At 30.2% G+C, this 14,401-nt stretch overlaps 1 protein-coding gene and 1 pseudogene across 2 annotated transcripts in view; one reads left to right on the top strand and one right to left on the bottom strand.

Annotated features, from left to right (window-relative positions):
* LOC120621495 (AP-1 complex subunit sigma-1A-like) overlaps positions 1-13,709 on the top strand; it is a 113,406-nt pseudogene extending 99,697 nt beyond the window's left edge.
* The window catches only part of KLHL1 (kelch like family member 1), a 273,818-nt gene that overhangs the window by 33,104 nt on the left and 226,313 nt on the right, over positions 1-14,401 (bottom strand). The gene's annotated exons all lie outside the window — the stretch shown is intronic.

Raw genomic sequence — 14,401 nt, forward strand, 5'->3', positions numbered from 1 at the left:
TCCTAGAACATGTGAATGTTATCTTATTAAGATAGTTTTTATAGATGTGATTAAGTTAAGGCTCTTGAGATGAAGAGATCATCTTGACTTAGACAGCTGGACCTTAAACTCAATAAGTGTTCTTATAAGAGAAACACGGGGGAGATCTGACAGGCAGAGAGGATGAAATTTTAACAAAGACGCAGAGATTGGAGGGATGTGGCCACAAATCAAGGAGGAGCTGGAGCTTCCTGATGCTGGACTAGGCAAGGAAGGGTTCTCCCCAAGAGCCACTAGCGGGAAAGTGGCCCTGCTGACATGCTGACTTTGGAATTCTGATCTACAGAACAGCAAGAGAATACATTTAAAGCCACCAAGTTTGTGGCGGGTTTTATGGCAGCCCTAAGCAAATCAGACAGTGCTCCTGGAAAATATGGTGGCTTGGTAATATATCATTAAAGATTCCTCTGATCCTCTGCATTTTCCCCTTCTCAGCTTGGCGTACTGCCCTTGATTATGAGACAGAAACAGTGAAAAAGTCTGCATTAAAAATATTTATCTTTCTTTATATGTAGTTAAACTAAGTATAAAAATTGGAAGTTTTAAACATTTATAGAACATATTTTTTACTTTATTTTACTTCTCTGTGTCTGACTCTATAACCAAATGAACACAAAGTAACAATAAAAATAAAATTTCAATCATTCAAGAATATGAGTGGGAAAATGAGTGAGGAGAGACAAAAGGAAGTATGCATAAATATCCTTTGTGTTATCATGGAGGATTTTCTCAGAAATTTCTCAGCAGATTTTCCCCAGACTTCCTTGTTTAGGCCTCAATTATGAGCCTATCTCTAGACTAATAACTGGCTAAGGTAACAGGATTGTGATACTTCTTGGACTGTGCACATTGCATCCATGTAAAATAAGGTTATTTTAGAAAAGATAAAGTGGGGGTAGATGGTGGATAGGCAATCAACAGTCTGTTCTGAGGACTGCAAACCTGAACACGCCTGGCTTACACAAAAATGTGATTGTAGATGTTGGTCTAAATTAATTTTTTGAAAAATAAGCCATACACTTTCACCAATTTTGTTACCTGATGTAAATTGACAAATTAGAAAATTTTGGTTATGTGCTATACATTACCCATAAAAAAGAGGTAATTGACATTATTTTAAGGTTTTAGAAAAGAAACAAAAAAATGAATAGGTGTGGATGTATCTAGTTTAAATTTATTATCACTACATTTATTAATGACTAAAGTATTAAGAAGTATGTTTGGAAATGAAAACAAATATAATATCTATGACTTTTTATTTCAGGATTAAACTAGTACTATTTGCTTAAGACAAAAACTATTCTGAACAATGCAATATCTAGATTTATTTTTTGCTTTAACATATAAATAAATTTTGCGTATCAACATATTTGTTATATATGATTTACACAATTTAACAAATTTTTTACATTTACAAATTAAAACTATTTTAACAATTGATCTACTCAATCAAGAAATATCAGTCTACACTAATAGTCACTGTCATCAACACTTATACTAAAATTAATTTCACAGAATTTTAATAGATTAATCACATACAAATGATTTCAATGGAAGATCCTACTTCTTAAATACCTTTTACAATCTGTTATTTTCTTTCATTTTCTCTATAATTTAAGTCTTATTTAATTCTCACATCATGTATTTCAGCAGCTTTCTAACTCAATTTACTGTCTACATATCTTTGTTCTTCAACTGATTTTTTTAATTTGTAGAATCAATTATTTTTATTAAATTTATTGGAGTGACAATGGTTAATAAAATTATATAGGTTTCAAGTGTACAATTCAATAACACATCGTATATATATCACATTGTGTGTTCACCACCCAAAGTTAAATTTCCTTCTGTCATCATATATTTCACCTCTTACCTACCTCTCTTCTCCCCTCTTTCCCTCTGGTAACCACTACACTGTGATTTTTGATGCTTCTACAAGATTGAGATTAATCTTCCAGTAGCACAATCTATCCCTGCTCAAATGCGTCAAAGATTTTTCACTATTGAGAAAATATTAAAGAGAAAACTTCATCATATAATATAATACATTCATCAGTATCTGTCCTCAAACTTTCTAAATTGTGACTACCACTAGTATATTCATAAATTATTCAAATCTGTAAAATGCAATGCTTGGTGTTTCATCTATGTTCCACGTAGCCTATCTTTCATGACATTTCTTATATTGTACCCTACACTGCAAAAGATCTAAGGTAACATATCAAAATTCTACCCACCATTTAAATCTTTATTCGTTTCCATAGATAAAATTATCTCTTACTTACCAAGCTGCAAAGAATGCAACCATAGGTTAACAATTTTTAAATAAAGCTTATTTCTCTTCTAGATTGTAGTAAAATAACTTAGGGTTATTTTAAGAAACTGCAGTCTGCAGAAAATAAGATTTTTTTTTTTTTTCTTTCTGGTTAACCATCACATCTCACAAAGCACCCACGACTGTGATTTAGCCCTAATGCACATTCGGTATATGGGTATTCACTAGAGACAAGAATGGATGAACGATAGGGGAATACAGAAAGAATAAAAAGTTGATTCATTAGGCAAACTAAGTTTAGATTAACAAATTGATGTTTGGTGATTTGAAATGCAGTATATGATGATTAAGAATATAAAGATGTGGAAATGGTTGTACAGTAGTTCAAAATAAAATTAAAAGATAAAACTTTAAGAAAATTTTCTCTGTATTATACTGATTCTTGATTATATTTAATTTTTAAGATATAACAGTGTTAAGTTAATATTAATTATTGAATAATTGCTTACAGTATAAATTTCCAAAGTATTAAGTAAAAATTACAAATTAAAACTTATATATTTTATTTAAGACATTGCTCTTCTTGTGACTAGTAAAAGGAAACTTCTATTTTAAGAACTGAATAAAAAATATGGCTGTTTAATTATCAGATTAAAGGAGTAATTTCCACATTGCAAACCGAAAAGTAACCAGAATATCATAGTTTTCTAAGTCAACATAGTTTGAGTTATATTTAAATTAGAGGATTTTCCCTGGGTCATTCTTATTAAAGTTTTTAAAAGTAAAGAATCACATAGTGTACATTTTCTAAAAACACACAAACAAATAAAAAACAAAATATTTCTATCAGAACAGCAGATGAAAAGAAAACTGCTCTAGCATCTTGACTTAAACAAGTGTCTAAAGGTTTAAAGGATATATTGTATCAAGCATAAGGTCAAGACTAACATCTCAAGTGATTTCCAGCCATTGAACACACTTCAGTGCTAAAAATATTTTCTATTTGACTCTCTCTTAGAGATTATTTTTTTCCCACATTTAGCACACTTTATGTTTCTTTCTGTTACATATTGACCTTGAGGTGATATGAGTAAAAACCTAGTAATTACTGGTTGCTTCCTTAGTCAAGGTCCTGTTTATACTTTTGTTAATTATTGTTTCTTGATTGAACTGAGGTTTCCCGAGTTTTTTCTAGTTTCTGTTGACTAAAAGAAAAAAAATATATATATATACACATATATATCTGTATATATATGTATATGTATATATATTTGAACTTCAGGTGCATAGAGAAAATGAACAAATAAGGTTCTTATATTAACAAAGAACTAACATTTTTTAAGAAGATTTAATTAATAATTTTTTTGCAATCATCGACAGTATCTGACATTTATTTAACAGAGTTCTAGCATGAGCTAGCAATGTTTTGGGCACTTGTGGGTAGTTAAATAAAAATTCATATGACATAGTGTCTTCTATAAGCTAAGAGACTAAATGTGAAAAAAATGCTTAATTAAATAATTATGATCTACAATCATGGAATCTAAACTACACCCACTGTGTACCGGGAGTGCAGAGGAGAGGACAACTGTCATTGCAAAGGGTGATAAAGGAAGACCTTGCCCTGGAGATGACATTAGACCCACTATTAAGGGATGAATAAGAATTCTCTAGGTAAGAAACAGAGGAAGGATCAGTTTGGGTAAAGGCAACAACTTGTTCAAAGTAGGCTGTAAACCAACTTGTGTGTTACCAGCTCGATAAAAAATTTAGTGTGATAAATCTCAGGGTGCAGTAGCAGAGAGAAGTAGCAGAGTTTAAAATGGCACAAGGCAAAGGGTAAGTATTGATGAGCTATGAGTATCACTCTAAGGAATTTGTTCTTTGGTATTATTAACTTTGAAAAATAAGTAAAAACAAACAGGCTCCTTATACTTCGATATATAATATTGACATTTTTTATTCATTGTCTTCAAAATTTTCTTAAGCAATGAGAATCAGCGTTTTAATTTACTTTTAATGAACTACTTAACTTTGCCTTCCCATCTTAAATCTTTTAGAGGGATGCAGACAGATTAACAAGCCTTCTATAAATTTTTAGGTGTAAGGGCCAAGGTTAGAGACCTCATCTATAGACTTTTCCACTAAGGGTTTCGTCTGTCATTTTATGCTTGCTTACATTCCAGCAGCAATTGACTATTGTTAGCACCGATTCACATTAGCTGTTTCTAGTCTAAAGCAGTTATGAAAGTCTAAGGTGAGAACGAGATATATTTTCTTTGCCAAGAGGGGCTAACAATAAAGGGATTCAGGTATATAACTTTAGATCTTAGGGTTTCCTAAATGCTAAGATTGAGGAATTAGATATTATAAAATAATTTTGAGTGAATTCTATTTAATGACTATAAAGTTGTAATGTTTTACTTTTACTCTTTGACAAAATGATTACAACAGGGAGATGTGAATCAAAAGGTGCAGATATGATTTCAAAGCAGCAAATTCCACTAAGCTATTTTTATGATTGATATTCTTTTATCATTGCAAAACTTTAAATAAATAGTATAAATTAGATAAAATAATTGTGTTAAGACTAGGATGCCAGAATCTCATCATTATATTGTAATGGATTTACATAGTTCTTAGCTGACACTAGGAAATGCTATTTTAGAGGCAGCAGAAAAAAGCATGTTGATTTACTCATCTCAGTTCTGCTATGTCCGTGCAGCTGTATTTAATTTAATGGAAACAAATAAGAATCAAAAGAAGCTACTGTAGAAGTTGAAAATAATTGCTTATAAGTTCCTGAAATGTTTTCTTTTGTTGACCCCATTTTTTTTTCTTTCTTTCTTTTTTTTTTTTTTTTTTTAATTCTGGCTAGATATACATCAATCCATTAAAAAGTCTTAGGGATTTGCTCTTTGCCTGAGAGTAAATGATTGACATGGTTCTAAGCTACAACCTTAACAGAATAGTAATAAAAAGCAACTATTAGAGCATGAAATAATGTAGAAAGTTTTGAGTATTCTTATGATAGTGAGTCAATTTATTCAACACTTGGTGCTTCAGTTTTCTCATCTGAAAATATTGATAATAATGGTACTTACCTCAAATGGTTGTTGTGAGAATTAAATGAGAAAATGTATACTTAAAGGGGTTGGAAGAGTTTTTAACACTTAGTTTTTTTTATTTTAAATCAACTCTTAGTTTAATGTGATTTCCTATACTGAGAGTCACGAATAAGGTCAAGGGCAAAACTTTATTCAGGAAGGAACAAGGACATGATGTGGATTCATATGAGTCCAGTTGCTTCTTGCACCACTTTTCTCATAATTCTCTCCTTATTCTTCTTATAAATTCTACCTATAACATTGACATTTTACATGTGTTTCTAAAGTTTGGCAATTGTTGAAACTCAGCATCAGTTACTGCTTGAGGATGTTGAATAATCAATATATTTTTATGAATACCGATTCATGGAATATGCAACCATTTGTTTGTCATCATCGAATCAGGAAAATCAATCTCAATATTTACTTTGCTGGTACTATATATATAATTAACTTTGTCTTACTTAAATATAAATTATAATAAAGATAAAACAAAATGATAGGCTATATTTTAGAAAAACAATGAGACTATTCAAATAAAAGAGAAAAATCCTAATAAAAGAAACAAAATTATAGATAAGAGCATTTGTTTTTATTACCTAATAGTATGAAAGTCTATGTATTTAACATGATGTAATATCATAGCAGCAATTTAAAATTGTTTTACTCATAAAAATTCGAAAGTTCTAATTTCTGTATTCTCTATAATTTATGTTAGACTATGTCTCATATGGAGTAAAATGCTTTCTTTATATATATATACTTTTTTACTTTAGCCTTTATTGTGAGACCCATGAATTAATATTTAGATTATCTTATCTAAAATAACAGCTGGGGAAGGAGCTTCAAAGAAGAGTGATTTGTTAGCATTTAAATTAATCAGAAGCTCAGGCTCAGTTTTGGATTATTAGAAGAGCATCAGCTTTTTAAATTTTATATATATTTTTTGTATGATCGATAGAACTATTCTATCCCTTAGTGAAATGCATGGTCTCTAAGATATGCGGACTAAGGAGAAATATTTTACAATCACCTCTTCCCTAATATCAATAGATCATGTGATTTTTAAAAGGTTTTATAATTATTAGGTTGTTCAGTAACATGTTAAAGGTAAGGGCTTTTTCAGGTATAGCCAAATATGGGGACTGTATTGCCTAATTTAAACCACTATTTTAACTTTTTCACTACAAAGAGCTGTATTTTGTTTAATTTACAAATCAAGTTGTGTATCTAGTTTTGCTTGTTTCTCTCTGACTTGCAAATAAGTATTTATATGTGCATCACAATTTGATCTGACACTTTATTTTTCATTGACATAGGTAGCAAGTCTGTTGGGGAGAAAGAATTTCACTCCACAATTATCTACAGCTACAGAAGTCTATAAATATTTACCGAAGAAGCCCTAATACTTACATTCTAAAGTAAATATATTTATATAAAATACACTCATATTACATATGTTTATATATATAATTAATTTGTATTCCCTCAGAGATACTCATCATTTTGTCATTAGCTAACAAACATATAATGTAATAGTTTTTTTATCAAAGTAAATTTATTTTTTTAATTTTATAGCATAAAATAAATATGGTTCTTATAGAAAAACTTTGAAAACCTTAATGATGTGGTATACCTATTATAATAACATACACATTTTATTTATAAGTATAGTTTTTCCCTTATTTAAGTACACCCAAGGAAAAATTGTCCTGGAATTAAGAGAAATTGTCCTAGAAATTGTCTTAGAATCAATACTTTTAAATAAATGTTTTTCTGTTTCCTTACTAAATTCCAAGCAATATGAGAGCACAGTCATATTTGTTCACAGTTCTCTCTCTGGCAAAAGCCCTTGCTGAATGAATAAAATTTAATCTTAAAGTTTCAATCTAATATAATAAAATGCCAGCTTGAACTTAATTTATTTGTCAATGTTAAAACAGATTCAAGGTTTAAAAGCTAATTATTTTCCAAAAATAAAAGTGAGGCAAATAGTTTTATTGCAAAAACAACAAAACATCAACCTTCTTAAAAAGAGTCTGTACCAAATATAGTTGAATGCTCAAAAGAATACTAACTATGCTGCATTACTCTTTTGAGCATACTTTGAGTCCAAATAATTAGGCCTTTTAGACTAAGGACAAAGATGAATTATAATGTACTATTCTTTGTAACAATATACAAACTCATAGATATGTAGATATATGGTTGCAAGATGCATTGAAATGTCTAATTCAAAATGGTTTTAAGCTAATTTTGACATGAGAGTACAAATATATAGTTTCACAAATATATGTATGGATACTGAATATACATATTGTTATCTGTTTTAACTTCTTAAATTTTAATATTTTGGGATTTTGTATATTGCATTATAACTGTTAATTATTCTGCATTTTTGCCATCCTTTAAGAATGTCAAATAATACAGTCTGGCAGAATAATGGAAATGATTTTTGCCTTATTCTTTCCCTTTTCCCAAGCATAAAATATAGCATGAGTTAATTTTTGTATTGTTCTTTTCTTTTATCCTAAAGTTTAAAAATGCATCGTACATGAGACAGATTTATAAAAAGGAATAAATTGCTTATATCATTATGTTCAATTGAAACATATTAATGCTATATTTTTTTTTATATTAACTTTCCAAAACATAGTAACTCTCAAGAAAAATTTAACTGAGACCTGTGATTTATCTTTCATTGTATGTCAGTTTACCTTTAAAGCCACTTCTAAATTCTATTTAGACTTCTACATTTAAAACTATCTTTTAACTGAAATAATCAGGGACGAAAAAGTTGCTAGGACATTATTTTTTATCTTATTTTTTCTTCAATAGAAGCTTCATCTCTTGTGAAAAGGTGAAATGTTCTTGGAATGAATCTTTGTTTATATGAAATCTGACAATCTATATCCCTTTCTCAGGGCATACATTTTTGTTTAAATCTTTTCCTGGGAGTGCTGCATGATGAAATCATCTAATAAAACTAATAGATATATATACACATTTAAAAAATATTATTAAATAATATATTCAAGTAATTATGTATTATATATTATGTGAAATAATAATTAAATTTAAATAAAATTAAATAACATATTTAAAATATATTATTATATATAGATATAATCTTTTACTTTCATGAGGAGTGGTAATTTAGGTGAAATGAGTTTTTCTGGATGCCTAAAACATTGCAGGACAAAATTCGTAATATTCATTCCATTAATAAAATAGTTAATAACAGCAGTTTTCTAGTGTCATAACATTGGCATGACAAAGATAATTATAAATAGTTGGTCTCATGGTATCTGCAAGTAATTCACAAATCTCTAGACTTATAACAATAGTTCTAATGATTTAGAAATATTTTATCAAATGAGTCATTCTAACAAGAAAACATAAATGTGCTTAGCCACAGAATTTCACTTGGATATTTATGTATTCATTTAAAATATTTTAAGCCTCAATAAATTTATAGCCTGAAGGTATAGGCCACAATGCTTATGGCTTTTCTACATTATATGAAAAAAGAAAATTTTAAAAAAGTTTTTAGAAAATTAAAAACTGTATATGCTCTTGAAAGTGTATGAATTTATATGTTATATAACTTCATTACTAGTAATCCTCATAAAAAGAAAAACATTGAATTACATAATTTATTGACTAAAGCAACGTATGGTTTTAGAGTAAACGCTGATAATTCTGCTCTTTGTGAAGGGGCTTCCTGAAAGGCCGATGAAGCTCAGGCTCAGGATCCTTCACTTACTAGGCCCCTCCAGGAGCCCCTGAAAGGGAGTCCAACAATGTGTTCACATGGTGATTGCATTTCTCCTTAGGGGAGATCTCATCTTTAAGCCCCACAAAACCTGGCTCTGTCTCTAAGCTCATTATATTACTGTGAAGAATTAACTTGATATATTATAGAAATAATAATAAATAGTCACAACAAGGTAGAAAATCAATGCGGAAAGCAAAGCAAAACAAAACAAACCTCACATCTGTGGAGAATTCCAAAACAAGCTTTGCCACTAATGAGCTATATGCACTTCAATAAGCTACTTAATCTTTCTGGCTCTCAATTTTCTCATTTGTAAAAATAAGATTCTGGAGTAAATATTCTCTTAGATACTCTCTCGATTTAAATAGCTATTAGTCTATGTATTTTTTCTTTTGATTACTTTAACATCCCATTACCACCTGTACACTGAGAGAAATTATTAGGACTGAAAGAATTTTTCTATTAATGTAGTTTTAAGATGCATTTTAAATTGAGACATGGAAGATTTGCATGGTCATTCGGATTGAAGACATCTATGAAAAAAATTAAAATATAAAATAAAATCATCTCCCCAATAAATCTAGAAAAGCAAAAAGCAAACAATAAATTAGCAGTCAAAGCCAGAATAACAGGAACTGAAGTGGTCAGCTTTCTACTGTTGATTTCATATTTTTCTTTCTCTATTAATAGCTCTTTCTAAGTGGTTCACATGAGTGACCAGGTTGTCTTCTAAAAATTCAATCTCATTAATTTCCTATTCAATATAAAAAGGATATCAAGTGAATTTATACCTTTATTAATTGAAATTTGGGCTAAATTCAAATATACAAGGCCAATTATGGACAATAAATTACCTCAAACTAAAACATTTCATTATTAAATTAAAAATTTCAATTAAAATGTTATCATAGAGTGTGATTATAGAGGTCACATTTTATATTCTCTGGCATGTCTTGTACTGCAAACTAAACATGAAAAAGAATATTTGTTATATTTTAAAATATATTCATGTGTTAATCCAACATCATTGAAACTAATTTGTTTTCTCATAACCTGTGGCTTGTTACTCAAATATTCTATGCTTCCTTTTCACATTTGTATTTTATACATTTCACTTCATTGATTGAAATGTATTTTCTTCTTCAATTTGCCTATTAATCCTTTAGTCCTAACCTCTCTTTAGAAATCTTTCCTAATTATTTATTCTAACTTAAAACAGTATGTTCATAACACTTACTTATTGTACTTATAACTCTTCATTTTAATTGTCTTTTAACTTTTCTGGTCTCCCTACATAGATGCAAGATCTTTGAGTACAGTATCTTATTCACTCTTTTATTCTAATACGGGTATTATAGTATGTTGTAGTGCAATTTTAATGCATGTTGAATGAATTAACCAATAAATTCGTACGCAAATCTCCCTTGTATTTAACTAGACTAATTCTGCTAACCTTATCTTTAACTTAATATATGATTGTATTATTGAAAAACTAAGGTGATTCCAAAAATATATAAAATATAGATGGAGGTATTTGATTAAAACTAGATGCTAAAGAAGATAGCAAAACAAAGACATATAAACTAGAGCTACATGTGAGATTGCTGCAGAATATGCATTCATATTTGTTACTATCAGACTGCAAATTTAATTCTAGACTTTATAACATTTAACTCACAGAGAAAAACCTACATAGTTACATTATCTACAATATTCTTGGTATAAAAACTGACCAGTTGCTCAGGAAGAAAATATTAATACTCTTAGATCAAGCAGATATCTCTCTAAAGGTTTCTCACAAAGAAGAAATTGTATTCAGATCTTAGTTTGAAGGGTCAGTATTCTAGATATTCTATTAGCTTTTGGCATTTAACCAAAGCACTACCAGTATAGTAAAGGGGATAATTTATACTCAATCCATAAATTGTTAACACCATTGCAGAATACAATGTCGCCTGTATTCCACAGTAGAATACCATGTAGAAAGATATAATATAATTCTTTAAGAAATGGGATATGCACATATCATAGAAGAACCACCTTGAGGATTAAACACACATTTTTTGTGATATGAAATTTTACTTCTGGAAATGAATAATAGATTAAGGAAAACAATATCTTGCCCTGGATGCATAATTTTTATTTGTAAGAAAACGTTTGCAACTAGTGTATATAACTAGCATGTATAATATTGAAGATAGGTATTGTTTCTGATTCATCTCTTGTTCCCCAACACCTAATGGAATTCTTAGCACTAAAAAGTCTTCAATAAATGTTTATTTAAACAAGAACATAGCTCAGTGCAATGATGCTATGCGATATCTAATCTTAGAATTCAATAGGTAACAGGACCATAGAAGACTAAATATATAAGAAGGATTTTGCTGATATTTATAGTTTATAAATCAGAGTATGTTAGATCACATTCTATTAAGAAGAGTCTTGGCATTTGTTGTTTCCCCTTCATCCCTCCCTCCCTCCTTCCCTTCTTTTCTTTTTTGCTGGCATTATTAATGGTACATGTGTGATATTTCCAAGAGGAACTGATAAAATGAAAATAAAGAAAGAAATAACTAAAATATTTTTTAAAACTATACTCATGTTTGTATGTATATCATATTTGCATAAATAAAAAGCAAAGTGACCTTATGATCTTGTTTACTCAAATTTAAAGTTTCATATAAAAAGGTAGTTATCTGCTCTAAAAAAAACTTCTTTTGATGCCCTATATTTTCTCCAGAAATTTTCCTATTTCATCAGACGTGCATAAGTACTGAAAATTGTGGGTCTGTATATATATTTGTGTGTATGTGTATTTCAGTATGTGTATAAGAATGTATATTATCAAAAGAATTAAGTCTTTTATTTGCATCCCCATGTACTCATTATATATTTTTTTCCTTTTCACTATATCTTTTTTTTTAATATCTGATACATAAAACTGAATAGGTAGTTTTGAATTTTGTTTCCTTGTGAAAAATTGCAAAACTTTAAGAAAGAACTCTTTTAAAGATATGTAGACCCTCTTGGTCTTGTGAGAGAGCTACTTTTTAAGTAAAAGAGACACAAAAATGACAAACATATACTGATATAATTAAAGAAATGGACTAACCTGAAGCAAGTGCTCCTTTTAAGACAATGAAAACTGACAGTTTATAATGAGTTATATCACAAACAAATGCAAGGTTTTATTATGCTGATATTTTCTTCAGTCCATTTATTATTTGTTGTTATAAGTATAGTTTCTAAAAGCAATAGAAACAACTCATAGTAAATGTCACTTTGGGTTCCCTTTTCTTATACATAAATTCAGGTTATTAATTTAAATAAGTTGAGTTGCTTTTATCTTGACTCTGAAAAACTAATGCCTACGCCTATAAGCTTGGTTTGACCAGTAAGGTTTTAAAGCTCCCAACAAGAATTTTAAAACTGAAATGAGCAAAGCATTGAAGAATAAACAAACAAACAAACAAATTTTCGAATTGGCAAAGTTTGCAGCAATATCTAGTTTCTAGTGCAATATAACTCAGAGCTATCTCACAGATCAAGAATAGGTGCTAGCTGCAGTGTCTTTCATGGAAGCATCTTCATCCTCACCAGACTTTCAAAGGCATGTAATTTTCATCTTGAATTAACTATCAAGTCTGTTTTGGTTTCAGTCAGATTCCAGGACATACAGTCAATTTTTTAAGCTAACCATTATGTTTTATTTATTTGTTTGTTTTGTTAAAGTGTGTCATTTGGGGATTCATACATTATGTTTGTTCATTATGTATGTCTTATTTTTTAGCTCAAGAGTGGCTGACCTCCCATCTAAAGGAAGAATTAATTTTTTACCAGCATCCTTGACAAAGGCCATTGTAAGTATTATTCTCATTGCTTTGAAAATGCTTTCCTGTTGTGATAGCTAGACCATGTACATCATTTCTAAGTTTTTAATAATGATTATGTTTTCAAGAGACCCCTTTTGCTCATGGATTGGTCAATTTCTGCTTACTGTACCCATGTAAAAACAATCTACCCCATTGTTGACATCTGCAGAAATGGCAGAGTAAGGACCTACAAAGATCTATTAGTCCATAAAGTGATGAGAACATTGGGAAAAAGTGTCAAAATCAGATTTTAGGGAAATATATAAAGGGTTAAAAATATCTGAGGAGCATTTATTTAAGAAAAATAGCTGATTAGATAAGAACAATGAATTCCATGATGTTTTAACATGTCCTATTCCCATCGCCTCCTCCTGGCTTTGCAGTAACATTGAAAACCAATAACCTCACAATCAAGGCAGTCATGAAATCAGCAGTCTGGCATCCACTGGAGGAGGCAGTATAGATTTGGAAATTCCTCAAAAGTCAGTTCCTCAGGAAATTGTTATCCAACCTGCCTGGCAGCTCTCTGGAAACCTTTGCTTGCAGGACTTATCCATTTTTGACATGACTAAGGCTTATTCTTACTGAGAATGTCCAGGGTGTGTGTCAAAAAAAAAGAAAAATCAATGGCAATCACAATCGACCTTTGAACAACACAAGTTTGAACTGCTCAGGTCCACTTACACTCAGATTTTTTTCAATAAACAGACAGTCTGCCCTCGTATCCTCAGGTTTTGCATTTGCAAATTCAACCAACAGTAGACCAAAAACAGCATTTTCAGTCTCTGATTGAAAATCCATGTAGGTAGAGGGCCAACTTAAGTTACACAAGGATTTTTGTGGGAAAGGTTGCACCCCTATCCCAGTGTTGTTCAAGAGTCAACTGTATTTACTTATTTATTTATTTATTTAATGCCTACAGTACCTGGTATTCCTAGGTGGTAAAGGTCAACTGTGTTTAACATCACAAATGCCAGAGGTGGTGAAAACAGTTTGGGCAAACAAAAAGCTGAGTAAAAATCTTAAAAGTAGAGCTGAGGATGAGATGTCCATGGGGAGATTTGAAAAGGTTGACATTTCCTGCTACTCTCAAGGTCATGTGTGTATTCAGTTCTGTGTACATGTTCAGGTAAATTCTGAGATGATACTAAGCTCTCTCATCTCTAGGCAACCTTGGAAATTCATGTAAGCAGAAAGTGAAGGTTAAGGCATGAGGAGTCCAGCTCCTGGTAAAAATTTATGTGATTTTGCAGACTTGATCACAGGTGATTTCAAAAACTTTACCTGATAGGCTGTATGGGGGAAAGCTGCTCTCCCACACTAGCCTTAG

This window comes from Pteropus medius, unplaced genomic scaffold (assembly GCF_902729225.1).
Source record: "Pteropus medius unplaced genomic scaffold, Ma_sr-lr_union100, whole genome shotgun sequence".
Classification (NCBI taxonomy): domain Eukaryota; kingdom Metazoa; phylum Chordata; class Mammalia; order Chiroptera; family Pteropodidae; genus Pteropus; species Pteropus medius.